Below are 21,120 nucleotides of genomic sequence, written 5' to 3' on the forward strand. Positions count from 1 at the left end.
GTCCCAGCCCGACTGAATGACATTTATTCCCTCTAAACAACGGGTTTGGGCCTAACTACACATATACTTACAGAGATATCTCACCTAAGGGACCTGAATGGTGGTTTGTGAATTTCGTCAACCAAAACAATATATATATATATATATATATATATATATATATATATATATATATATATATATATATATATATATATATATTATTTCTGTTAACGTCTGCGCGGAATTTGACGTATCTCCTCCAAAACTGCCGGACAGATTGTCGCCACTTTCGGCATGCGGGTGCTCTGTGGTCTAATGAACAGCATGGGCTATGTAAGATCGCGCCAGACGGAGAGGTTTGGGAATTTTGGGTGATTTTCTAATTTTAACATTCGTTTGCATGGCGACATGTGACGTCACCGCTGAGAGGCGTAATTCCCTCATGACATCATCGGTCATTCACTGACGTCATTACGTCTGTCGGCGACAGACCGTCACTGCCGAGAGGCTTAATGCCACTTCAAGAAAACAGCGTCTGCAATGTAAAACCCTCTTCTGCACATGCTGACTACCTCAGGTGAATTTGACACAAAAAATGTTACAAGAAACATTGTATTTAAAGTGAAGATTTATTTTTAAAAAATATTATTTCTGTTAATGTCTGCATGTCATTTGACGTTTCTCCTCCGAAACCGCTGGCAGGAATGTGCTCATTTCCCATATACTGGGGTTTCTTAATGTGACGAAGACAATGCACTAAATTTCTGGAATTGGATGACAACGTGGCTTCAACAAGATTTTCAACCCATCGACGGCCGCATTTATTCCCGTTCGGTCGCCATCGCTGAACTGCTGTCCGGTAAGTGTTGCCATCTATCCAAAGATTATGAACGAGAGTAAGGGAGTAGTCATTGCATCAAGCACTGAACATAAACACAACTGATAATAAATAGTACAGCTCAGAACATCAGCAATGGTTGTCATGTTTTAAAAATCAGCGTGGAAGGAGGGGAACGATGAGCGCCAGAGCTCTGCCAACATGATGTACCCGGATCGGCTATTTCCCGGACTGAACATGCCATCTTAGACTGTCAATTTGTGTATGAAATCCACCGAACTTCCTGGACTGAACACGCCCTCTTCGACTGTTAATTTGTGTCTGAAATCCAACGTACATATTAAAAACACCCGAAAATAAGTTGCAATAGGCCTACGTCCAGAGAACATCAAAGGCTATAATCTGAAGGTTGGGGGAACCAGGGAACGGGTATGAGGTCATCCCTTCATTGCCCGGATTCTCTTCTTTTCTTTGTTCTCCGAAAAGGCGGTGTCCGACAATAGATTCTGAACCTTAAATGTGTGTGAGTTAACTGTTGAAATTAAAGAGGTGTTCGATTGTCGGATGCACCCAAACAACTGCCGTTCATTACATTAATTGTCAATATCAACCGCCATCGTTACCTGTGTTGTGTCTTGCGTGTGTGATCTTCAAATTAAAGCATCCAAGCGGTGTTCGATCGTCGGATGTGTGCCAAAAGGTGCCGTTCATTGAAATTTGCATTCTGTTTCTCGGTCACCCTCCACTGCTCCTGTTCAGTCAAGGGCTCAGCCTATATCATGTTAAACTTGCCCCATCAGACGCCAACCTTCCAGTCACACTGCAGAGGATGCAATTTCCAGTCAGACTCGCATACTCGATGACCAGAAACAAATCCCAGGGCCAAACATTTGACAAACTCGGAATATACCTCCCAGCCCCTGTATTCTCCCATGGCCAACTATATGTTGCATTTTCACGTGCAAGAGGTTCCTCCTATATTTCTATCAAAGTGGACAATAATTCCTCACAAGGATTATTCAGCAACAAGACACTCACCCAAAATGTCATCTACAGGGAGGTCCTTGAGAAAACTAAGGACATGTAACCATCGTGCATCACATCCCAAATGACACCCTCCCCAGCTTCCCATAACATCAACTATTATGTCTCATCCACCTTTTGCCACCCATTCAACTCCGTGCAGAGCACGGGTATATGCCAATATATATATATATATATTCTTTGGCACACTGGTGAGAAACAACATAACAGTTAAAAACAGCTTTGAGTTCAGGAAATGAGCCTCGACTTGGTATGCAAGCTCTTTCAGCTCTTACGTGAGCTTAGCTCTAACACAAGCATCGACTTGGTGAATATATATTGTTGCGAATTCGCGCCCGCCGGCGTGCGATCGGCCACGTGACTCGAATCGCGGCACGTCGCCCACCGGACGGACAATTCTGTCGTGACCCTCTCGGACTAACGCCGGGAGCTAGTCACGGGTGGGCCTTTCGGCCTCACCACGATCGTGCCAATCAGCCACCCGCGTGGGATAGGGTTGTTCGCCAAACTCGACCTACCTAAGTACCCACGCGAAGGGTAAACCGGGCGATCGCACCTCGCCGCAGGTCGACTCCGGACACGGGCCGCTTAAGCGGTCCGTTCCGTACTATCGGGATAACCGAGCGGTGTTATCGTCGGCCTCGACGGTTCCGATTACTTATCAGGCGTATTAAGCCCACTACGAACCCTTTACGTGAAGCAGGATGGAGAGTCAATGGAGAAAAGACAAAGCGAAATGGGAACAGTTCAACATGCAAGCACTTTATTTACATGACACACGGAGAGCACACTTGTAGCAATTAAAACAATTATGCACATCTATCAATTTAAAACAACAACAATGCAGAGCTACGACCGAATATGCGAACACACGGCAACACTTAAAACAATACTCCTTGACAGACGAAGCCACCCACAGACATTTACACAAAAAGCAAAGGAAAAGGAAAAAGAAGTCGCGACTTCCCTTTTCGTGGCCGGTGAGCCCCTCTCCCACGACCGTCAGCGTGATCATGCCTGGCCCCGGCCTCTCTCGCGGCCGGCGAACCCTCTTTGGCACTCCTCGTCCGGACGCGCAGGTCCACCTCACAACCGGCGCTGCCGCGTCTCCCGTCCGTACCTTCGTGACAGGCCGCTCGCCAAACCGCAGGACTCTTCCCCCGACAAGACAAGTTGACAGGAAGCCTCGAAGAACCAACTCAACCTGAACCAACTCGACCAACTCTCGACCAACTCTCGACCAACCACTCTCGACCAACCACCCGACCAACCACCCTCGACCAACCACTCCCTCGACCAACTCTCGACCAACCACCTCCCCCAAGGTCCGTCCTGTCTGCCTTTTGTAGCGCGGGGCTCCGCCCTTCGCTCCGCCCCGTTTTCGGCCCCGCCTCCCTTCGAGCTTCTTGGAGAAGCCTCTTGAAGGGGGGCGTGACCTCTCGCTCTCCCTCCACCTCGCGCCGTGCGGGGGCCGGGGAAGTCAGTCTTGGATCAGAGCCAGGGAATTATTCCCCCAAAAATAGGCCCCCACCTTTTCTCACCTTTGACCCCTGGCTCGGATCGCACTTCTCCCACACCGAGCGCGGAGAATTTTGACGGGAGAAACAGGCGGGAAAACCCCCGAGCATCGTTGTTGGTTCTTGTTTGTTCCCGGAGATCGTAACCGCACAGGGCCTACTGAATGGCGAGTGGCTAAGATGTGGTAGCGTAGATGGTGGAGGTGGCGTGGTTGTTGATATGCTGTTTGTTTGAAATAAAAGATAGAACAGAAAAATGGCTAACTCAAAGCGTCGCAGCCCGGATGGATCACATTAATACCCTCTATACAATGGGTTTGGGCTAACTACACATGCACTTACAGAGATATCTCACCTGAGGGCCCTTTATGGTGTTATGCGAATTTCCACAACCGTAACAATATATATATATATATATTTCTATATATATATATATATATATATATATATATATATATATATATATATATATATATATATATATATATATATATATATATAATATAGACATAGACATACACATACATACATACAGTGGGGAGAACAAGTATTTGATACACTGCCGATTTTGCAGGTTTTCCCACTTACAAAGCACGTAGAGGTCTGTAATTTTTATCATTGGTACACGTCAACAGTGAAAGACGGAATCTAAAACAAAAATCCTGAAAATCACATTGTATGATTTTTACATAATTAATTTGCATTTTATTGCATGAAATAAGTGTTTGATACATCAGAAAAACAGAACTTAATATTTGGTACAGAAACCTTTGTTTGTAATTACAGAGATCAGACGTTTCCTGTAGTTCTTAACCAGGTTTGCACAGACTGCAGCAGGGATTTTGGCCCACTCCTCCATACAGATCTTCTCCAGATCCTTCAGGTTTCGGGGCTGTCGCTGGGCAACACAGACCTTCAGCTCCCTCCAAAGATTTTCTATTGGGTTCAGGTCTGGAGACTGGCTAGGCCACTCCAGGACCTTGAGATGCTTCTTACGGAGCCACTCCTTAGTTGCCCTGGCTGTGTGTTTCGGGTCGTTGTCATGCTGGAAGACCCAGCCACGCCCCATCTTCAATGCTCTTGTTGAGGGAAGGAGATTGTTGGCTAAGATCTCGTGATACATGGCCCCATCCATCCTCCCCTCAATACGGTGTAGTCGTCCTGTCCCCTTTGCAGAAAAGCATCCCCAAAGAATGATGTTTCCACCTCCATACTTCACGGTTGGGATGGTGTTCTTGGGGTTGTACTCATCCTTCTTCTTCCTCCAAACATGGCGAGTGGAGTTTCACCCAAAAAGCTCTATTTTGGTCTCAGACCACATGACCTTCTCCCATTCCTCCTCTGGATCATCCAGATGGTCATTGGCAAACTTCAGACGGGCCTGGACATGCGCTGGCTTGAGCAGAGGGACCTTGCATGCACTGCAGGATTTTAATCCATGACGGCGTAGTGTGTTACTTATGGTTTTCTTTGATACCGTGGTCCCAGCTCTCTTCAGGTCATTGACCCGGTCCTGCCGTGTAGTTCTGGGCTGATGCCTCACCTTTCTCATGATCATTGAGGCTCCACGAGGTGAGATCTTGCATGGAGCCCCAGACCGAGGGAGATTGACTGTTATCTTGAACTTCTTCCATTTTCTAATAATTGCGCCAACAGTTGTTGCCTTCTCACCAAGCTGCTTGCCTATTGTCCTGTAGCCCATCCCAGCCTTGTGCAAGTCTACAATTTTGTCCCTGATGTCCTTAGACAGCTCTCTGGTCTTACCCATTGTGGAGAGGTTGGAGTCTGATTGATTGAATGTGGACAGCTGTCTTTTATGCAGATAACGAGTTCAAACAGGTGCAGTTAATACAGGTAATGAGTGGAGAATGGGAGGGCTTCTTAAAGACAAAACTAACAGGTCTGTGAGAGCTGGAATTCTTACTGGTTGGTAGGTGATCAAATACTTATTTCATGCAATAAAATGCAAATTAATTATTTAAAAATCATACAATGTGATTTTCAGGATTTTTGTTTTAGATTCCATCTTTCACAGTTGAAGTGTACCTATGATAAAAATTACAGACCTCTACGTGCTTTGTAAGTGGGAAAACCTGCAAAATCGGCAGTGTATCAAATACTTGTTCTCCCCACTGTACATACACATATACACATTTATTTATTTATATATATATAGGTGTGTTCAAAAAGTATCCGACCTTTGTTCGTAAAAAATACTCGTATCCAGATACAACAAACTTACACTAATCTCCTTCAAAGTAGTCCCCTTGGGCTGCCATACACTTCTCCCAACGGTTCTGCCACTGTCGGAAGTAGCGCTGGAACGCCTCTTTTGGGATGGCGCGCAGCAGGTCCATTGCATTTTGCATGATGTTTTCTCTGGACTGAAATCTGGTCCCTTTCAGGGGCATTTTCAGCTTGGGGAAAAGCCAGAAGTCACACGGAGCCATGTCGGGAGAGTAGGGAGCCTGACGAAGCACAGGTGTGTTGTGTTTGGCCAGGAAACTCTGTATCAAATGTGAAGAATGGGCGGGTGCGTTATCGTGATGGAGCTGCCAATTGACCGCTGCCCATAGGTCTGGCCGTTTGCGTCGTACAGCGACACGAAGGCGACGCAGTACCTCTTGGTAGTACTCTTTGGTGATGGCTGTGCCGTGTGGTGCATACTCGTGATGAACCACGCCACTGGAGTCAAATAAGACAGTCAGCATGACTTCGACATTGCTGCGGACCTTCCTTGCTTTTTTTGGCCTCGGGGATGTTAGATGCTTCCATTGTGATGACTGGAACTTGGTTTCTGGGTGATACCCATAAACCCAGGTCTCATCGCCAGTGATCACTGTGTTGAAGAAGTTGGGATCGCTGTTCAGTCTCCAGCATGTCCTGTGCGATCTCCAAACGGAGTTGCTTCTGCTCGATCGTTAGCAGCTTTGGCACGAACTTCGCTGAGATTCTCCTAAAGCCCAAATCCTCAGTCACAATGGAATGAAAGGATCCAATGCTGACGCCCGCCTCGTCTGCAAGTTCTCTGATCATGATTCGACGATCCTGCATCAGCAGGGTCCTCACTTGGTCAATGACGATCTCATTTCGGGATGATGAGGGCCTACCAGAACGTGCTTCACTTTCCACTGATGTGCAACCATATTTGAAGCGGTTGTACCACTCTTTTATCTGTGTGGTGCCCATTGCTTCGTTCCCGAAGGCCTGTTGAATCTTGCAGATCGTTTCCACTTGGGAATCGCCAAGCTTTTCACAAAATTTGATGCAGTCGCGTTGTTCAAGTTCTTCCGCCGTTTTGTCAAAAACGAAAATCCGACGGCACTCACTTACACTTCCTCACTCATCGGCGGTCTGTCGGCGACTTACAGCTTCTGCAGGCGGGAAAATATTCACGCATATGAATTAGGATCGCCTCCATACGTGCACCAAACCACGCCTCCCTAGCTTCATTTGCTTACGCACGAAAAATTCAGGTTGGATACTTTTTGAACACACCTCATATATATATATATATATATATATATATATATATATATATATATATATATATATATATATATATATATATATATATATATATATATATATATATATATATATATATATATATATATATATTCATACATATATCGGAGATGACCCATGGCCCCTTTGGGTTCCCGTTGTGACAGGGTTGATGAAAAAAAAATCATTAAAAAAAAAAGATAGCTCCAGCGAACTATACGGCTGAGGTTGTTTGCATTGATCAAATAAGCCGGAAGAGTACTTGACTGAATCGGGAATTGATTTTTTAATAATTTTTTTTCATTGCCCGATTTGAACAAAACTTGATATTGCTTGTCAATGTGAAAAAAAATGGAGAAATGAAAGTCGAAGAAGTTATTGTGCGTAATCTTCGAAACAATTTTATTTATCAATGAACACGGAAGTGTTAGATCAAAATGGTGATGTTTATTTTCTGCTTAAAAATGAATCGTGGAAGTATAAGATCAAAATGGCAATGTTTATTTTATGCTTAAAAATGAATCGTTCTTTGTCTAAACTAAATGTTTGAGATTTTTTAATAAATAATTTCAAGAAAAAAAAGACAGCTCAAGCGAACTGCACCACTGAGGTTGTTTGCATTGATCAAATTCTCCCGAAGAGTACTTGACTGAATCGGGAATTTATTTTTTAATATTTTTTTTCATTACCCTATTCCAATGAAACCTGATACTGCACACCACAGGAGAATGGTGAGTAAGGTGGCCCTGAAAGTTTTGTGATATTGTGTATTGTTTTGGCTGTATTTCGGGAACATACATACATACATGCATATATACATACATACAAGATGAGAATTTTAGTAATACATATATATATATATATATATATATATATATATATATATATATATATATATATATATATATATATATATATATATATACCTACATTAGACGCACCTCCTGACTGTTATGTTGAGCGTCTCACACGGTAAAACCGCATAATCCGCAAAGAACAACCGTCTGTCTGCCACCCAGACGATTGGCCTCGCTGATGCAAACCATTCAACCAGAAGGCACGTGATGTGATCGGTGGGTAAATCGAAACTTGTGGAGTGTGATGAGCACTCCCCCGATCTCCATTGGACATTGTCCTCCATTATGAGATGCTCTTCGAGCTGAGGTCACTTCGCTGACTTTCCCCTCAGCACCTTCTTCGTCCTTGGCATCCTCTCTTTTGTTGCCTTGCTTGTTCTCCAGCGCCGGATGATGGACTTGTCCATGCTAAATCGCCTCCCAGCTGCTAGAGTTTCCCAAACTCTTCTGCGGATCTGCAAACGGAGAGTTTGAATGCTGTGGTGAATGAACCCCTCAACATCTTGATAGATTGAATGGATGATATGTGACGTAAGCAGAGGCACTCACAAAGCACAAAGCAGCCCTTCTTACGGGCCACCTGACCGCTCCAACCGATTGTCAGATGCACGTAAGTTTGCGTGGAAGCTTATTTGAGGTGGGTGCTCTGTTATAAGATGAGCTATCGTCAGAGGTTCACATAACTGATACGCAGGTATTCATGCATGGTAAAAAAATAAAAAATTGAATGCGCACTTTAAAGATGCTCAGAAAGCTCAAAAGCGTACGAGCACACCAGAGGATTTTGATAGGTTTTCTCAGCGAGTGTAGGTGAGATTCTTCCGTGATAATTCTGATGTACAGAACTGTACTGTTATTTAAAAATTTAAGTGCACAAAATTAAGTTTAAAATGATAACATTATAATTCATTAGTTATATTATTACTTACAAACCGGGCATAGTGGCGTGCGCCTGTAATCCGGCTACTCGGAGGCTTGGGTTTGAGGATCGCTTGAGGACGGGCGCTCTGCGCTGGGCCGTGCTATGAGAGGGTGTAGGGCAGCCCGGAATCATGGCGAAACCCAATCCTTATCCCTGTGGCGTAAGAGGCGACCAGGGTTGCGTCAGGAAGGGCATCCGGCGTAAAACCTGTGCCAAATCAGTATGCGGATCATAACGGATGATCCGCTGTGGTGACCCCTAACGGAAGCAGCTGAAAGAAGAACAACATATTATAACTTACAAGACCAGCCCTTTTATGCAAACAGGGTGAAAACTCCAAAGAAATCCACAAATGAATGTTGACTGTAATGCAGCTTCATATTGCTGAAGAGGAAAACTTGGGACGCTGACTTTAAGCATTGTCATGGGTTTTCTTGTAGTTGATTCCATTTCAGGGTATTTACACAGGTGAACACATTAAACATGGAGGATCGCCACATTTAGGTCATCAAAATGTCTACGGAACTTTTACTTTGTGAAGGTAGTGCTTTCTCTTTCATCCACAAACTCTCGGGTATGTCCAAGGTCTCAGCAAGATCAGCCCCACCAAACCGCATCATGTAAGTTTAACGACAATGCCTGGTATCATGACATCAGATTTCTTAAACGTCTATCACAGATCCATGTGACTTTATTTCTCGTCTGAAGTAATTTTCTGAATTCAGTAATCCAACAGCTATGTTTGATGGACTTGTATGGTCTCTTAGTATGAGAGAGAGAGAGAGAGAGAGGGTGAGAGAGAGGGTGAGAGAGAGGGTGAGAGAGAGGGTGAGAGAGAGGGTGAGAGAGAGGGTGAGAGAGAGGGTGAGAGAGAGGGTGATAGAGAGATAGAGAGATATGGGAGATAGAGAGATATGGGAGAAGGCAAAGACAAAGACAAAGTACATCCAAAACCATTAAACCTCGGGGGCCACAAAATTTGCATGTATTCTCAAGAAATTCCAAGGAAGTACAAGAATGAAAATTGGGTGTTTAGGTTAATTTAAACATTCCTTTTTGAAGATAATAAACAGTTTACTGTACCTCCATGAAAGGCTTATCCATGGTCAGCCCTAATTTTCCTCGCAGGGGTCTTAATTCAGCCTATTAAAACATGCCTTGCCTTGGAAACATGATTTACTCTCATGGACTAATTAAAGTATATTATCGAAATATTATTTCTGATTTAAAAATTGGATCTTGTGCACGAACTAAATAAGTCTCAATCTGAAGTGAAATCTGAAAATTTTAACAAATTTGTGGTTTTTATGACGAAGTATATTTATTTCAGCAAAACTTTAAACTCAACTATTTCTGCTATTCAGGCAATTATATTGAGTGAAGAAAAGATGAAGGAATGTGCATAAAATGGAACTTCATGGAGCGAAACAAAAATAATGAACCAACGGGATCAAATCTGTCGCAAGCCATGGCAATACAATCAACAGGGGGTCCTTTTTTTTCCGGAAATTTCGAACATCGTTTGTTTTTTTTCACCTTTTTTGAGCGATCTGCTTTCTTTATATAAGATAAATATAAAGCTATTAATATACTCCGATAATAATTTCACAACAAAAAACTTCCAACATCGAAACAAACCTCGTGTTCCAAATTCCACCATGTTGGTTTGAACTTGCAAGGCATTGACTGATATTCTGTGTGCTTCTGAGGGAATTGAATTTTGCAAATTTTTTCACTTGAATTGCACATTTCAAAATACTTCATTTAAAGATAAGCATTTAAAAACGTTGATAGTCTAATGTTTTTTTTATTTGTTTATTGAAATTTGCCTAAAACAAGGGTGATAGCGAATCAAGGTGTTTGGGTTGTTCACAGCACAGTGTTGTAACCTGTAATATGCACGCAAATGCCGATTGCCCATTCTGATATTGGCTCAGCACTGATATATTGTGTGTGCATGTATTCGTGTGTGCATGTATTCGTGCGTGCATGTGTGCGCACGTGCACGATTATAACATAACACGATAATAAAGCATAACATATTCTCTTTGCTAACTCTTCTTCTCTTCTCTTCTCTTCTCTTCTCTTTTCTCTCTCTCTCTCTCTCTCTCTCTCTCTCTCTCTCCCTCTCTCTCTCTCGACCGACCTATGTCTCTCTCTCTCTCTCTCTCTCCCTCTCTCTCTCTCTCTCTCTCTCTCGACCTACCTATGTCTCTCTCTCTCTCCCTCTCCCTCTCTCTCTCTCGACCTACCTATGTCTCTCTCTCTCGACCTACCTATGTCTGTCTCTCTCTCTCTCTCTCTCTCTCTCTCTCTCTCTCTCTCTCTCTCTCTCTCTCTCTCTCTCTCTCTCTCTCTCTCTCTCTCTCTCTCTCTCTCTCTCTCCCTTCTCTCTCTCTCTCTCTCTCTCTCCCCCTCTCTCTCTCTCTCACTCTATCTCTCTCTACCCCGTTGTCCCTCTCCACCTCTTTCTCCCTCTTTGTCTTTTCTCTTTATCTCTACCTCTACCTACCTCTATCTCTCGACCATTATGTACCACTCTACCTCCTCCTCGCTCCCCCTGCTAATATAGTGCAACTCTCTCTGTCTCCTCCTCATAAGCTCCAGCACTCTCCTCCCACATCTCTCTCTCTTTCTCACCCTCTCCCTCCAAGAGTGCATAGCGACGTGTGGTGAAGCGTCGCTCTCCTCCTCCCCTTCCTCGCTCTCCTCCTCCCCTTCCTCGCTCTCCTCCTCCCCTTCCTCGCTCTCCTCCTCCTCTTCCTCGCTCTCCTCTTCCTCGCTCTTCCTTCCTCCCCTTCCTCACTCCTTTCATTTGCAGGAAGATGGTTCCTACCAAAAGAAAGAAATGTACAGGAGGCAAACTTGCCAAAAAAACGACTTGCAAAAGCTGCATCCAGCATAGCCTTTCACCCCTGGAGAGTAAGAAAGAAGACGAAAAGAAAACACTGCAAAAAAGCTGCACCAGAACAGCCTTAACTCCGCAAGACCAAGAAAGAAGAAAACTGATCATAAAGAAAAAAGGAGGAAGGAGCAGGAGATAGAAGAAGGAAAATACAAGAAGAAGAAAGGCAGAATGACAGGAAGATATAATTAGATAAAGAAGACAAGAAAAACAAGGAATAATAAAAATCCAGAGCAGCAGAAACTCCGTCACATCAAGAAGCAAGATGAGAAGCAAACACAGGAGTAATGACTGCTTCCAGAGCAATTGAAACTTCTCAACAGCAAGAAGCAAGACCATAAGCAAACACAGCAACAATGACAGCATTCTGCCATCCTGTGATCTCCAAGTCATTGTGTTGTCTGTCATATCTGCTTCAAGAGGACACATTTCAAGCCGATGAAACCTTTGTTGCCCCTGTGTGAAGCGGGACCATCGCCGTAAAATACAAAACACAGGAAATGGCACTCTGTATTGAGGCACGGCGGTGATGGTCATGTTTAATCCTCGACCCGTCAAAGATCCCCGGAGGATTAAGCATTAAAGCAAGGTTGTCGTATGGCAGCTTAGCTGCCGGGGTAGCTATCATTTCTTGAAGCGCGACTGTGTTGCTGATGTACTTCCCCTCGACCAGTGCACACACTGGAACAGGTACTCATTTCGCCGACCTCAGAAGGATGACAGGCTGAGTCAACCCCCTGGTGTATTAATTCAGCGGCCGACGGGGCTTGAACTCAGGACCCTCGGATCCCTAACCACTGAGCCACCACCCTAACCACTGAGCCAACACCAGGCTTACAGCAAGGTAAGCTTTGGTCTTATTTGTGTCTGTGTCTGTGTCTCTGTCTGTGAATCTGTGTGTGTCTCTCTCTCTCGCTCTCTCGCTCTCTCGCTCTCTGCCCTTATCTCATTCAATATTATGCCCGCCCTTCTACTCTCGCCTTCCCAGACTCTCATTCCTTAAATCGTAATAATCCTTGTTTTATTTGCAGATTTTGATCCATGTACCCAAGTGTTACAGACAAAGAACACAAATGTTAGAGTTCCGGTGAAGTTGGGAATAACGTGACTGACGTGAGGAGCAAAGCTGCAGCAGTCATGAGGCCGGTAATTTCCAGTTTCTTCCCATATTTGTCCCCTCACCCCCACCTTACTCATAACCTCACATTTACCTCAGGTTGAATAGTTTTGGATACATGGAAGGCTGTGCTGAGGAGAATTCAATTTTTGCCACAAGACAACTGTACTCAAAGTTTCCCAAAAGGCACAGTCACACCTTGATGTTTTAACCAGCAATGGCAACGTATTAAAATGGATGTAAAATGCTGGCTAACGTTGAACTTTTGATGTATTTTTTAAAGATTCGGACGTATTCATAACGAGTTGGTTGTATGCATAACATATTAGTAACGGACACAGAACGTTTCGTTGTGTTAGAGCTAACTTATACCAATGAATGCTGAGCCTGTTGTCGGCCTTCCCAAGCTATGCCCAACGATAGTTGAACTTATGCATTGCGCGCTGCACGTATCGCCGACGATGATGTAACGTAGCCTATTAAAAGGCTGCCGCACAACGATTCAAATCATAACCGCCGCAGAAATGGAAGTGTCAACATCGCAGTCACACCTTGGCGATCTTGCCAGCGTATGCCGACCTCTGAAAAATGCGTCTAAAACGCTGGCGCACGTCGAATACGGTATGGGTAAGTTTCGTATGCGTGAATAAAACGCTAAAGTACTCTGTCATACGTCGTATTAAGTGGAGTACGTCTTGTAATTATAAACGTGTTAAACATTTTACGACGTACTTGCCGTATGACACACGTTCCACATGCGATGGGAATAAGTTGTACGCACGATATGTGAACGTTGGCACACGTCGACAAAAGTTACTTGTAAGGTGCTCATAAGTCGAAACACGTCAATGTAATGGTTAGCGTCAGTGTTCCCGTTTTTTTTTTTTTTGGTTTTTTTTTCTTCGGTATGACTGTGATGTAGACACTTCGATTTCTAGTGCGGTTATGATTTAAATCGTTGAGCGGCAGCCTTTTATTTATATTATGTTATAACCGCACTAGAAATCGAAGTGTCGACATCACCGTCACACCGAAGAAAAAAAAATGACGCCAACCATTACCTTGGCATGTTTCGACTTATGAATACCTTACAAGTAACGTGTGTTGACGTGTGTCAACGATCGCGTAACGTGCCTACAACACGTTACTCATAGGTTAGCAATAAGTTTCGGGTACACTAAACATTACCTCGACGTGTTTCGACTTATGAGTAACTTACAAGTAACGTGTGTCGACGTGTGTCAACGATCGCGTAACGTGGCTACAACTTATGGTCAGCGTTATGCGGAACGTGTGAGTCATACGTTGGCATAAGTCTTAAAATTTCAAGCATGGAAAATTTGAGGACAACCGAAAAGTACAACGTTTAAAGCCAGCGTACTGCGACGTATGGCAGTGTTTTTCAGCGTGCTCTCAATGTTATCAAAACTTACCCATAACGTATTCGACGTGTACCAGCGTTTTACACAAATTTTCCAAAAATCGGCATAAGCTGGCTAAAACGTCAAGGTGTGACTGGGCCTTTAGATATACAGCAAAAGGAAGAGTTTGACTCAATCGGTCACAATGAAAAACCATTCTGCATGATCCAGCTTCATTGATACCTTCCACCCATTGATCCAAAATGATCTTTATTTATATGTATATATGAGCAGTGGTATAAACGTGTGCTTGGCCGATATCGGAACTTTTTCAGGAATGAGCAAATTGGCGTCAGCATGATTACCGACAACAGTTCGTACTGCAGACAACCTCAAAACCTTGAGTAACTTTCACCCTTATTTTGGGGGAAATTCAAGAAACAAATTTTTAAAACAACGTTGCATTGCCGACGTTTCTGGGAGATGTGCATAAACATGAATCTTTGCAAACAGCTGCATATGACAGGTGGAAAAAATTTGGCTCGGGAAGATGTAAATATATATATATATATATATATATATATATATATATATATATATATATATATATATATATATGTATATGTCCATTGGGACCATACTCTGTACAGAGCGTTGGTGCTGCCGAAGCAGTCTCCTTGGCTATTGGGCACAATCCTGGACAGGTCGCCACTCTGACGCAGGATACTTGAATGACTCGGTCATCCCAGCAAGCTGGTACTCATTTTGCCGACCTCGGAAGGATGGCAGGCTGAGTCAACCCCCTGGTGAATTAATTCAGCGGGCAACGAGGCTTGAACTCAGGACCCTCGGATCCCAAGCCGCCACCCGAACCACTGAGCCAACACCAGGCTACATATATGTATATATGTATATATATATATATAATATATATATATATATATATATATATATATATATATATATATATATTGTTGCGAATTCATGCCCGCCGGCGTGCGGACGGCCACGTGACTCGAATCGCGGGACGTGGCCTACCGGAATGGAGAATTCTGTCGTGAGCCTCTCGGAACAACGCCGGGAGCTAGTCACGGGTGGGGGTTTAACCCCACCACGACCGTGCCAATTGCCCACCCGCGCAGGATAGGGTTGCTCGCCAAATTCGATCTACCTAAGTACCTGCGCGGATGGTCGACCGGGCGATCGTACCTCGCCGCAGGCCGACTCCGGACACGAACCGCTTAAGCGGTCCGTTCCGTGCTATCGGGATAACCGAGCGGTGTTATCGTCGACCTGGACGGTTCAGATTAATTACCGGGCATATTAAGCCCACTACGAACCCTTTACGTGAAGCAGGATGGGGATTCAATTAAAGAAAGGACGAAGCGAAACGGGAAAACAGTTCACACAATGCACATTTATTACGCGACACACGGAAAGCACACATATACAGCCAAACAGTCAAAATGCACATATCGCAGTTAAAACAAAAGAAAAATTAACACAGAGTTACCACCGAATACGCGTACACACGGCAACACTTATATAGTTCTACTTTACAGGCGGCGCCAACACACATTTACTCAAAAGCAAAGGAAAGAAGCCACCCTCATAGACAAGGGGGCAGACAGGCCTGGAGGCCAATATGTGCGCGTGACCTGGAGGAGCGGCCAGGTCCGCGAGACCGTGGGGGGGGTCCTACCCGCGTCCTCGTGACGCATTGGCGGATGAGCCGCAGATGTGGCCTCGTGGCTGTGCCCCGACTCCGTGCTCCTTGGCGGGTTTCGTTGGCACGACGTTTGGAGTGGGGTGGGAACGGGGCCCCCTTTTTGCACTATCTCAGCGCGGGGGAAAGGGGGAATTGTTGATGCCCTGGGGGAGGAGAATGGCTGGCTGGCTTGGGTCCCACGACGAGCGATCTCACACCGCGACCTCATCGCCGACCGCCGTCCTTCTCGCCTCGGACCCGAGCTCCTTTGCCTCTTCCAGCAACTCTCCTCAGCCGACTGCAGAACCCAACTCGCTGCCACACCGATGACTCGACTCACTCTGCCCTGCCGACACACACTGCTACTGCCACACTCTGCTACTGCCACACTCTGCTACGATTCGCCTTGCGGTCGCCGTTTTATAGGCCGGCAGAAGAAAACAATATGCAAATATCCGGATCAGGATGACCTCGGGGGCAGAGCCACGCTCGCCAATTGGACAGAGGAAAAGTGGGCGTGAACCTCCATTGATCCTAGAATTTGCGTATATAGATTTCACACAGACTCGCCGGGAGGCGGGGCCAAGCCGTTCCGCGCTTGCTAATTGGACGGATCAGAAGTGGGCATGTAGCGTTCTTCATCCGAATTCTCCCTCGGAAAGGCCGCTATTTGCCTCGCGGCTCGGTGCGTATCGCTAAACGAGCTCAAGACAGCCCGACGCTCAGTGTTCACAGGTGGTGTGGGAATGGCCGTAGAAGGAGAGAGGTGAGGGTGGTGGAGGGTTTATCGGTGGTGGTTTGATTGTTATGGTGCCGTTTGGGAATGGTGGTGATGCGATGATGTGGGATTGAGTTGTGAAGGTAAAGGTCATGGCTGTTGGCGTTGTTGTTGTCCGAGGGTTGGAGCGTGGTTCTAGTTGGTGATGATGGCTGGCGTGGTGGTTGAGGTGGTTGGTGTGTGATGGCGGTTGAGACGTGGTTGGTTCAAAATACAGATAGAACAGAAAAACGGCTATCTCAAAGCGTCGCAGCCCGAATGAATCACATAAATTCCCTCTAGTCAACGGATTTGGGGCTAACTACACATGTACTTCGAGATATCTCACCTACGGGCCCTTCATGGTGTAATGCGAATTTCCACAGCCGTAACAATATGTGTTTGTGTATGTATGTATATATGTATATTTATGTATATTTATATATATATATATATGTATATATATGTATATGTATATATATATATATATATATATATATATATATATATATATATATATATATATATATATATATGGTGTCCCAAAAAATAGACATTTAAAATGCTTCGTTTCATTCTAAAAAAGCACTAATTTTGTCACTCATGCTTCATTTCTTTTTGCAGAGACCCTGAAGTTTATTTTGATAGGAAGCAAGTACCAGAAAAATGCGAAGGCTGACCGTACAACAACGGACGAAAATTGTTGACTTTGGCACCAGACGAAAAGTGTCATACAGGTGCAACGTCTTTACTCGAGACATTTCGGTATCCACTTGCGCCATGCACCAAACTTTCGGACAATAAAGGGCACCATCGCAAAGTTTACCAATGTGGGAACCATCTGTGCCCTTCACAAGGGTCACAGTGGTCGGAAGAGGACAGGTCGTAGTGAAGAAAATGTGGAAATGGTGAGACAGGCGGTCGTTCAGAGTCCAAAAAAATCGATTTGACGACTTTCTGCCGAGACAAACACTCATCAGAGCACCGTTCAGAGGATCCTTCGCCAAGTCATTCATGCCTTTCCATACAAAATTCAAATGGAAACGGTGCTTACTGATCAACAGAAACGTAAACGACTCGACTTTGCAAATTGGTTCTCAGGAAAGTTGGAGGAAGATACAGACTTTCTCAAAATACTTCACATGACGGACGAATGTCATGCTCACTTGTCCGGGGAGGTAAACAAGCAAAACTTTCGGTACTGCGGAACTGAAAATCCTCGTAATGTATCAACTGAACTGGTTCCTCGATCTGTTCTCAAAGTCACCATGTGGGTGGCGGTTGGTTGGTATGGGATCATTGGTCCATACTTCTTTTAAGATGACCAGGGACGCACTTGCATGGTAAACCAGAGGAACTATCGCGAAATGATTCAGGAATTCTATCTGCCTGAGCTACGTACTCAGTCCTGTAGGAGAAACAACCTGATCCAGATGAGAACCCATTGGTTCCAGCAGAATGGGGCACCGCCCCATACAGCCAGGGAAACAAGGTGTTTTCGCAACCAACATTTTGAGGGCCGCTTTATCTCCCTCTACGAAGACGTTGAGTGGCCACCGTATTCCCCTGACCTTACTCCTCCAGACTTCTTCTTGAGGGGGTATCTCAAGGACAGGATCTATGGAATCCCTGGGCCTCAGCTTCTTTATCAGCTGAAGGAAAACATCCACTGAGAAATCCAGAACATTCCTCAGGAAACGTTTCCCAAAGTGATTGAGAACATGACAATGCGTTCGCAGGCAGTGATCGTACAACGTGGAGCCTACGTTGAACATGTGGTCGAAAAGAAAACGACGATTCCATCCCAAAATTTAAATTTTGGTGGCAATTTTGACATTGGTACAATAAACTTCATCCTTTCAGCTTTCTATCCAGCCCTATATCTTTTTTTTAACATATGTTATGACCATCCTCTTTGCAGATGAAAAGTTGTATATTTTTTTGGGACATCCTGTATATATATATATATATATATACATATATATATATATATATATATATATATATATATATATATATATATATATATATATATATATATATATATATATATATATATATATATATATATATCAAAGGTCACTTTGCTGACTTTCCCCTCAGCACCTTCTTCGTCCTTGGAATCCTCTCTATTGTTGCCTTGCTTGTTCTCCAGCGCCGGATGATGGACTTGTCCATGCTAAATCGCCTCCCAGCTGCCAGAGTTTCCCATACTCTTCTGCAGATCAGCAGATGGATAGTTTGAATGCTGTGGTGAATGAACCCCTCAACATCTTGATTGATTGAATGGTTGATATGTGACGTAAGCCGAGGCACTCGCAAAGCACAAAGCAGCCCTTCTTACGGGCCACCTGACCGCTCCAGCCAATTGTCAGATGCACGTAAGTTTGCGTGGAAGCTTATTTGAGGTGGTTGCTCCGTTATTAGATGAGCTATCGTCAGAGGTTCACATCACTGATATGTAGGTATTCATGCATGGTAAAAACAAATAAATTAAATGTGCACTTTAAAGATGCTCAGAAAGCTCAAAAGCGTACTAGCGCACCAGAGGATTTTGATAGGTTTTCTCAGCGAGTGCAGGTGAGATTCTTCTGTGATAATTCTGATGTACAGAACTGTACTGTTATTTCAAAATTTAAGTGCACAAAATTTAGTATAAAATGATAACATTATAAGTCATTAGTTATATGATAACTTACAAGATCAGCCTTTTTCTGCAAACAGGGTGACAACTCCAAAGAAATCCACAAATGAATGTTGGCTGTAATGCAGCTTCATATTGCTGAAGAGGAAAACTTGGGATGCTGACTTTAAGCATTGTCATGGGTCCCTTGTAGTTGATTCCATTTCAGGATATTTACACAGGTGAACACATTAAACATGGAGGATGTTTAATGTGAAACAAATCGTGTGAAAAACAAGTTTTATACGAAATACAGGACAGGGAGTCCCCAGGTTCCGAACAATCGTTCACAGTAAGTAAATTGAACTAGGTGCTTTAGAATGGTTATATGGTTTCTCTTTGTGAGTTACAAAGCAGAGTATATTTGACACCTGATTTCCGAGCTGTTTAACGTATAAACACGTTTTCTAAATTAGAGCCAATTTTTTAATTGGCAGCTGTTTATACCGAATAATGTTGTTTGTGCACATCTCCTTGAAACGTCAATAATCCAATGTTGTTGTTTTTTTATTTGTTTATTGAAATTCGCCCAAAACAAGGGTGATAGCTCATCAAGGTGTTTGGGTTGTTCACAGCACAGTATTGTAACCGGTAATATGCACGCACATGCCGATTGCCGATTCTGATATTGGCTCAGCACTGATATATTGTGTGTGCATGTATTCGTGTGTGCATGCGTGCACACGTGCACGATCATAACATAACACGATAATAAAGCATAACATATTCTCTTTGCTAACGCTCCTTCTCTCTCGTCTCCTGTCTCTTGTTTCTCTCTTCTCTCTTCTCTCTCTCTCTCTCTTTCTCTCTCTTTTCTCTCTCTCTTTCTCTCTCTTTCTCTCTCTTTTCTCTCTCTTTTCTCTCTCTCTCTCTCTCTCTCTCTCTCTCTCTCTCTCTCTCTCTCTCTCTCTCTCTCTCCCATCCTCACTCCCCCTCCAAATACAGCACAGCACCCCCCCTCTCTCTCTCTCTCTCTTTTTCTACCTCGACCTCCCTTTCTACCTCTACCTCTACCTACCCCTCTCTTTCTCTCTCTACCTTTCTTTCTCTCTCTACCTTTCTTTCTCTCTCTGCCTCTCTCTCGCTCTCTCTACCTACCTCTCCTCTCTACCTACCTCTCCTCTCTACCTATCTCTCTCTCTCTCTCTCTCTCTCTCTCTCTCTCTCTCTCTCTCTCTCTCTCTCTCTCTCTCTCTCTCTCTCTCTCTCTCTCTCTCTCTCTCTCTCTCTCTCTCTCTCTCTCTCTCTCTCTCTCTCTCTCTCTCTCTCTCTCTCTCTCTCTCTCTCTCTCTCTCTCTCTCTCTCTCTCTCTCTCTCTCTCTACCCCACTGTCCCTCTCCACCTCTTTCTCCCTCTTTACCTTTTCTCTTTCTCTCTACCTCTCTCTCGACCAATATGTACCACTCCATCTCCTCCTCGCTCCCCCTCCGAATAAAGTGCAACACTCTCTGCCCACTCCTCTCTTCTCTCTGTCTCCTCCTCATAAGCTGCAGCACTCTCCTCCCACACCTCTCTCTCTCTCTCTCTTTCTCACCCTCTCCTTCCAAGAGTGTATATCAACGTCTGGTGAAGCGTCGCTCTCCTCCTCCCCTTCCTCGCTGTCCTCCTCCCCTTCCTCGCTCTCCTCCTCCCCTTCCTGGCTGTCCTCCTCCCCTTCCTCGCTCTGCTCCCCGCCTTCCTCGCTCTCCTCCTCCCCTTCCTCGCTCTCCTCCTCCCCTTCCTCGCTCTCCTCCTCCCCTTCCTCGCTCTCCTCCTCCCCTTCCCCGCTCTCCTCCTCCCCTTCCTCGCTCTCCTCCCCCCCTTCCTCGCCCTCCCCCTCCCCTTCCTCGCTCTCCTCCTCCCCTTCCTCGCTCTCCTCCTCCTCCCTTCCTCGCTCTCCTCCTCCCCTTCCTCGCTCTCCTCCTCCCCTTCCTCGCTCTCCT

The 21,120-nt window shown here is 44.7% G+C and overlaps 1 long non-coding RNA gene across 1 annotated transcript; it reads left to right on the plus strand.

The window, feature by feature from the left end:
- The first annotated feature begins 302 nt into the window (after nucleotides 1–302).
- Nucleotides 303–20,971, plus strand: LOC147034231 (uncharacterized). Its single transcript, XR_015057608.1, has 5 exons — nucleotides 303–559; nucleotides 685–841; nucleotides 11,240–12,416; nucleotides 12,604–12,718; nucleotides 20,144–20,971. It is a non-coding gene; the product is annotated as an uncharacterized LOC147034231 (long non-coding RNA).
- The last annotated feature ends 149 nt before the right edge of the window (nucleotides 20,972–21,120 follow it).

Source organism: Eptatretus burgeri, chromosome 1 (assembly GCF_056783735.1).
Source record: "Eptatretus burgeri isolate ZD-2024b chromosome 1, Ebu_testis_v1, whole genome shotgun sequence".
Classification (NCBI taxonomy): Eukaryota; Metazoa; Chordata; class Myxini; order Myxiniformes; family Myxinidae; genus Eptatretus; species Eptatretus burgeri.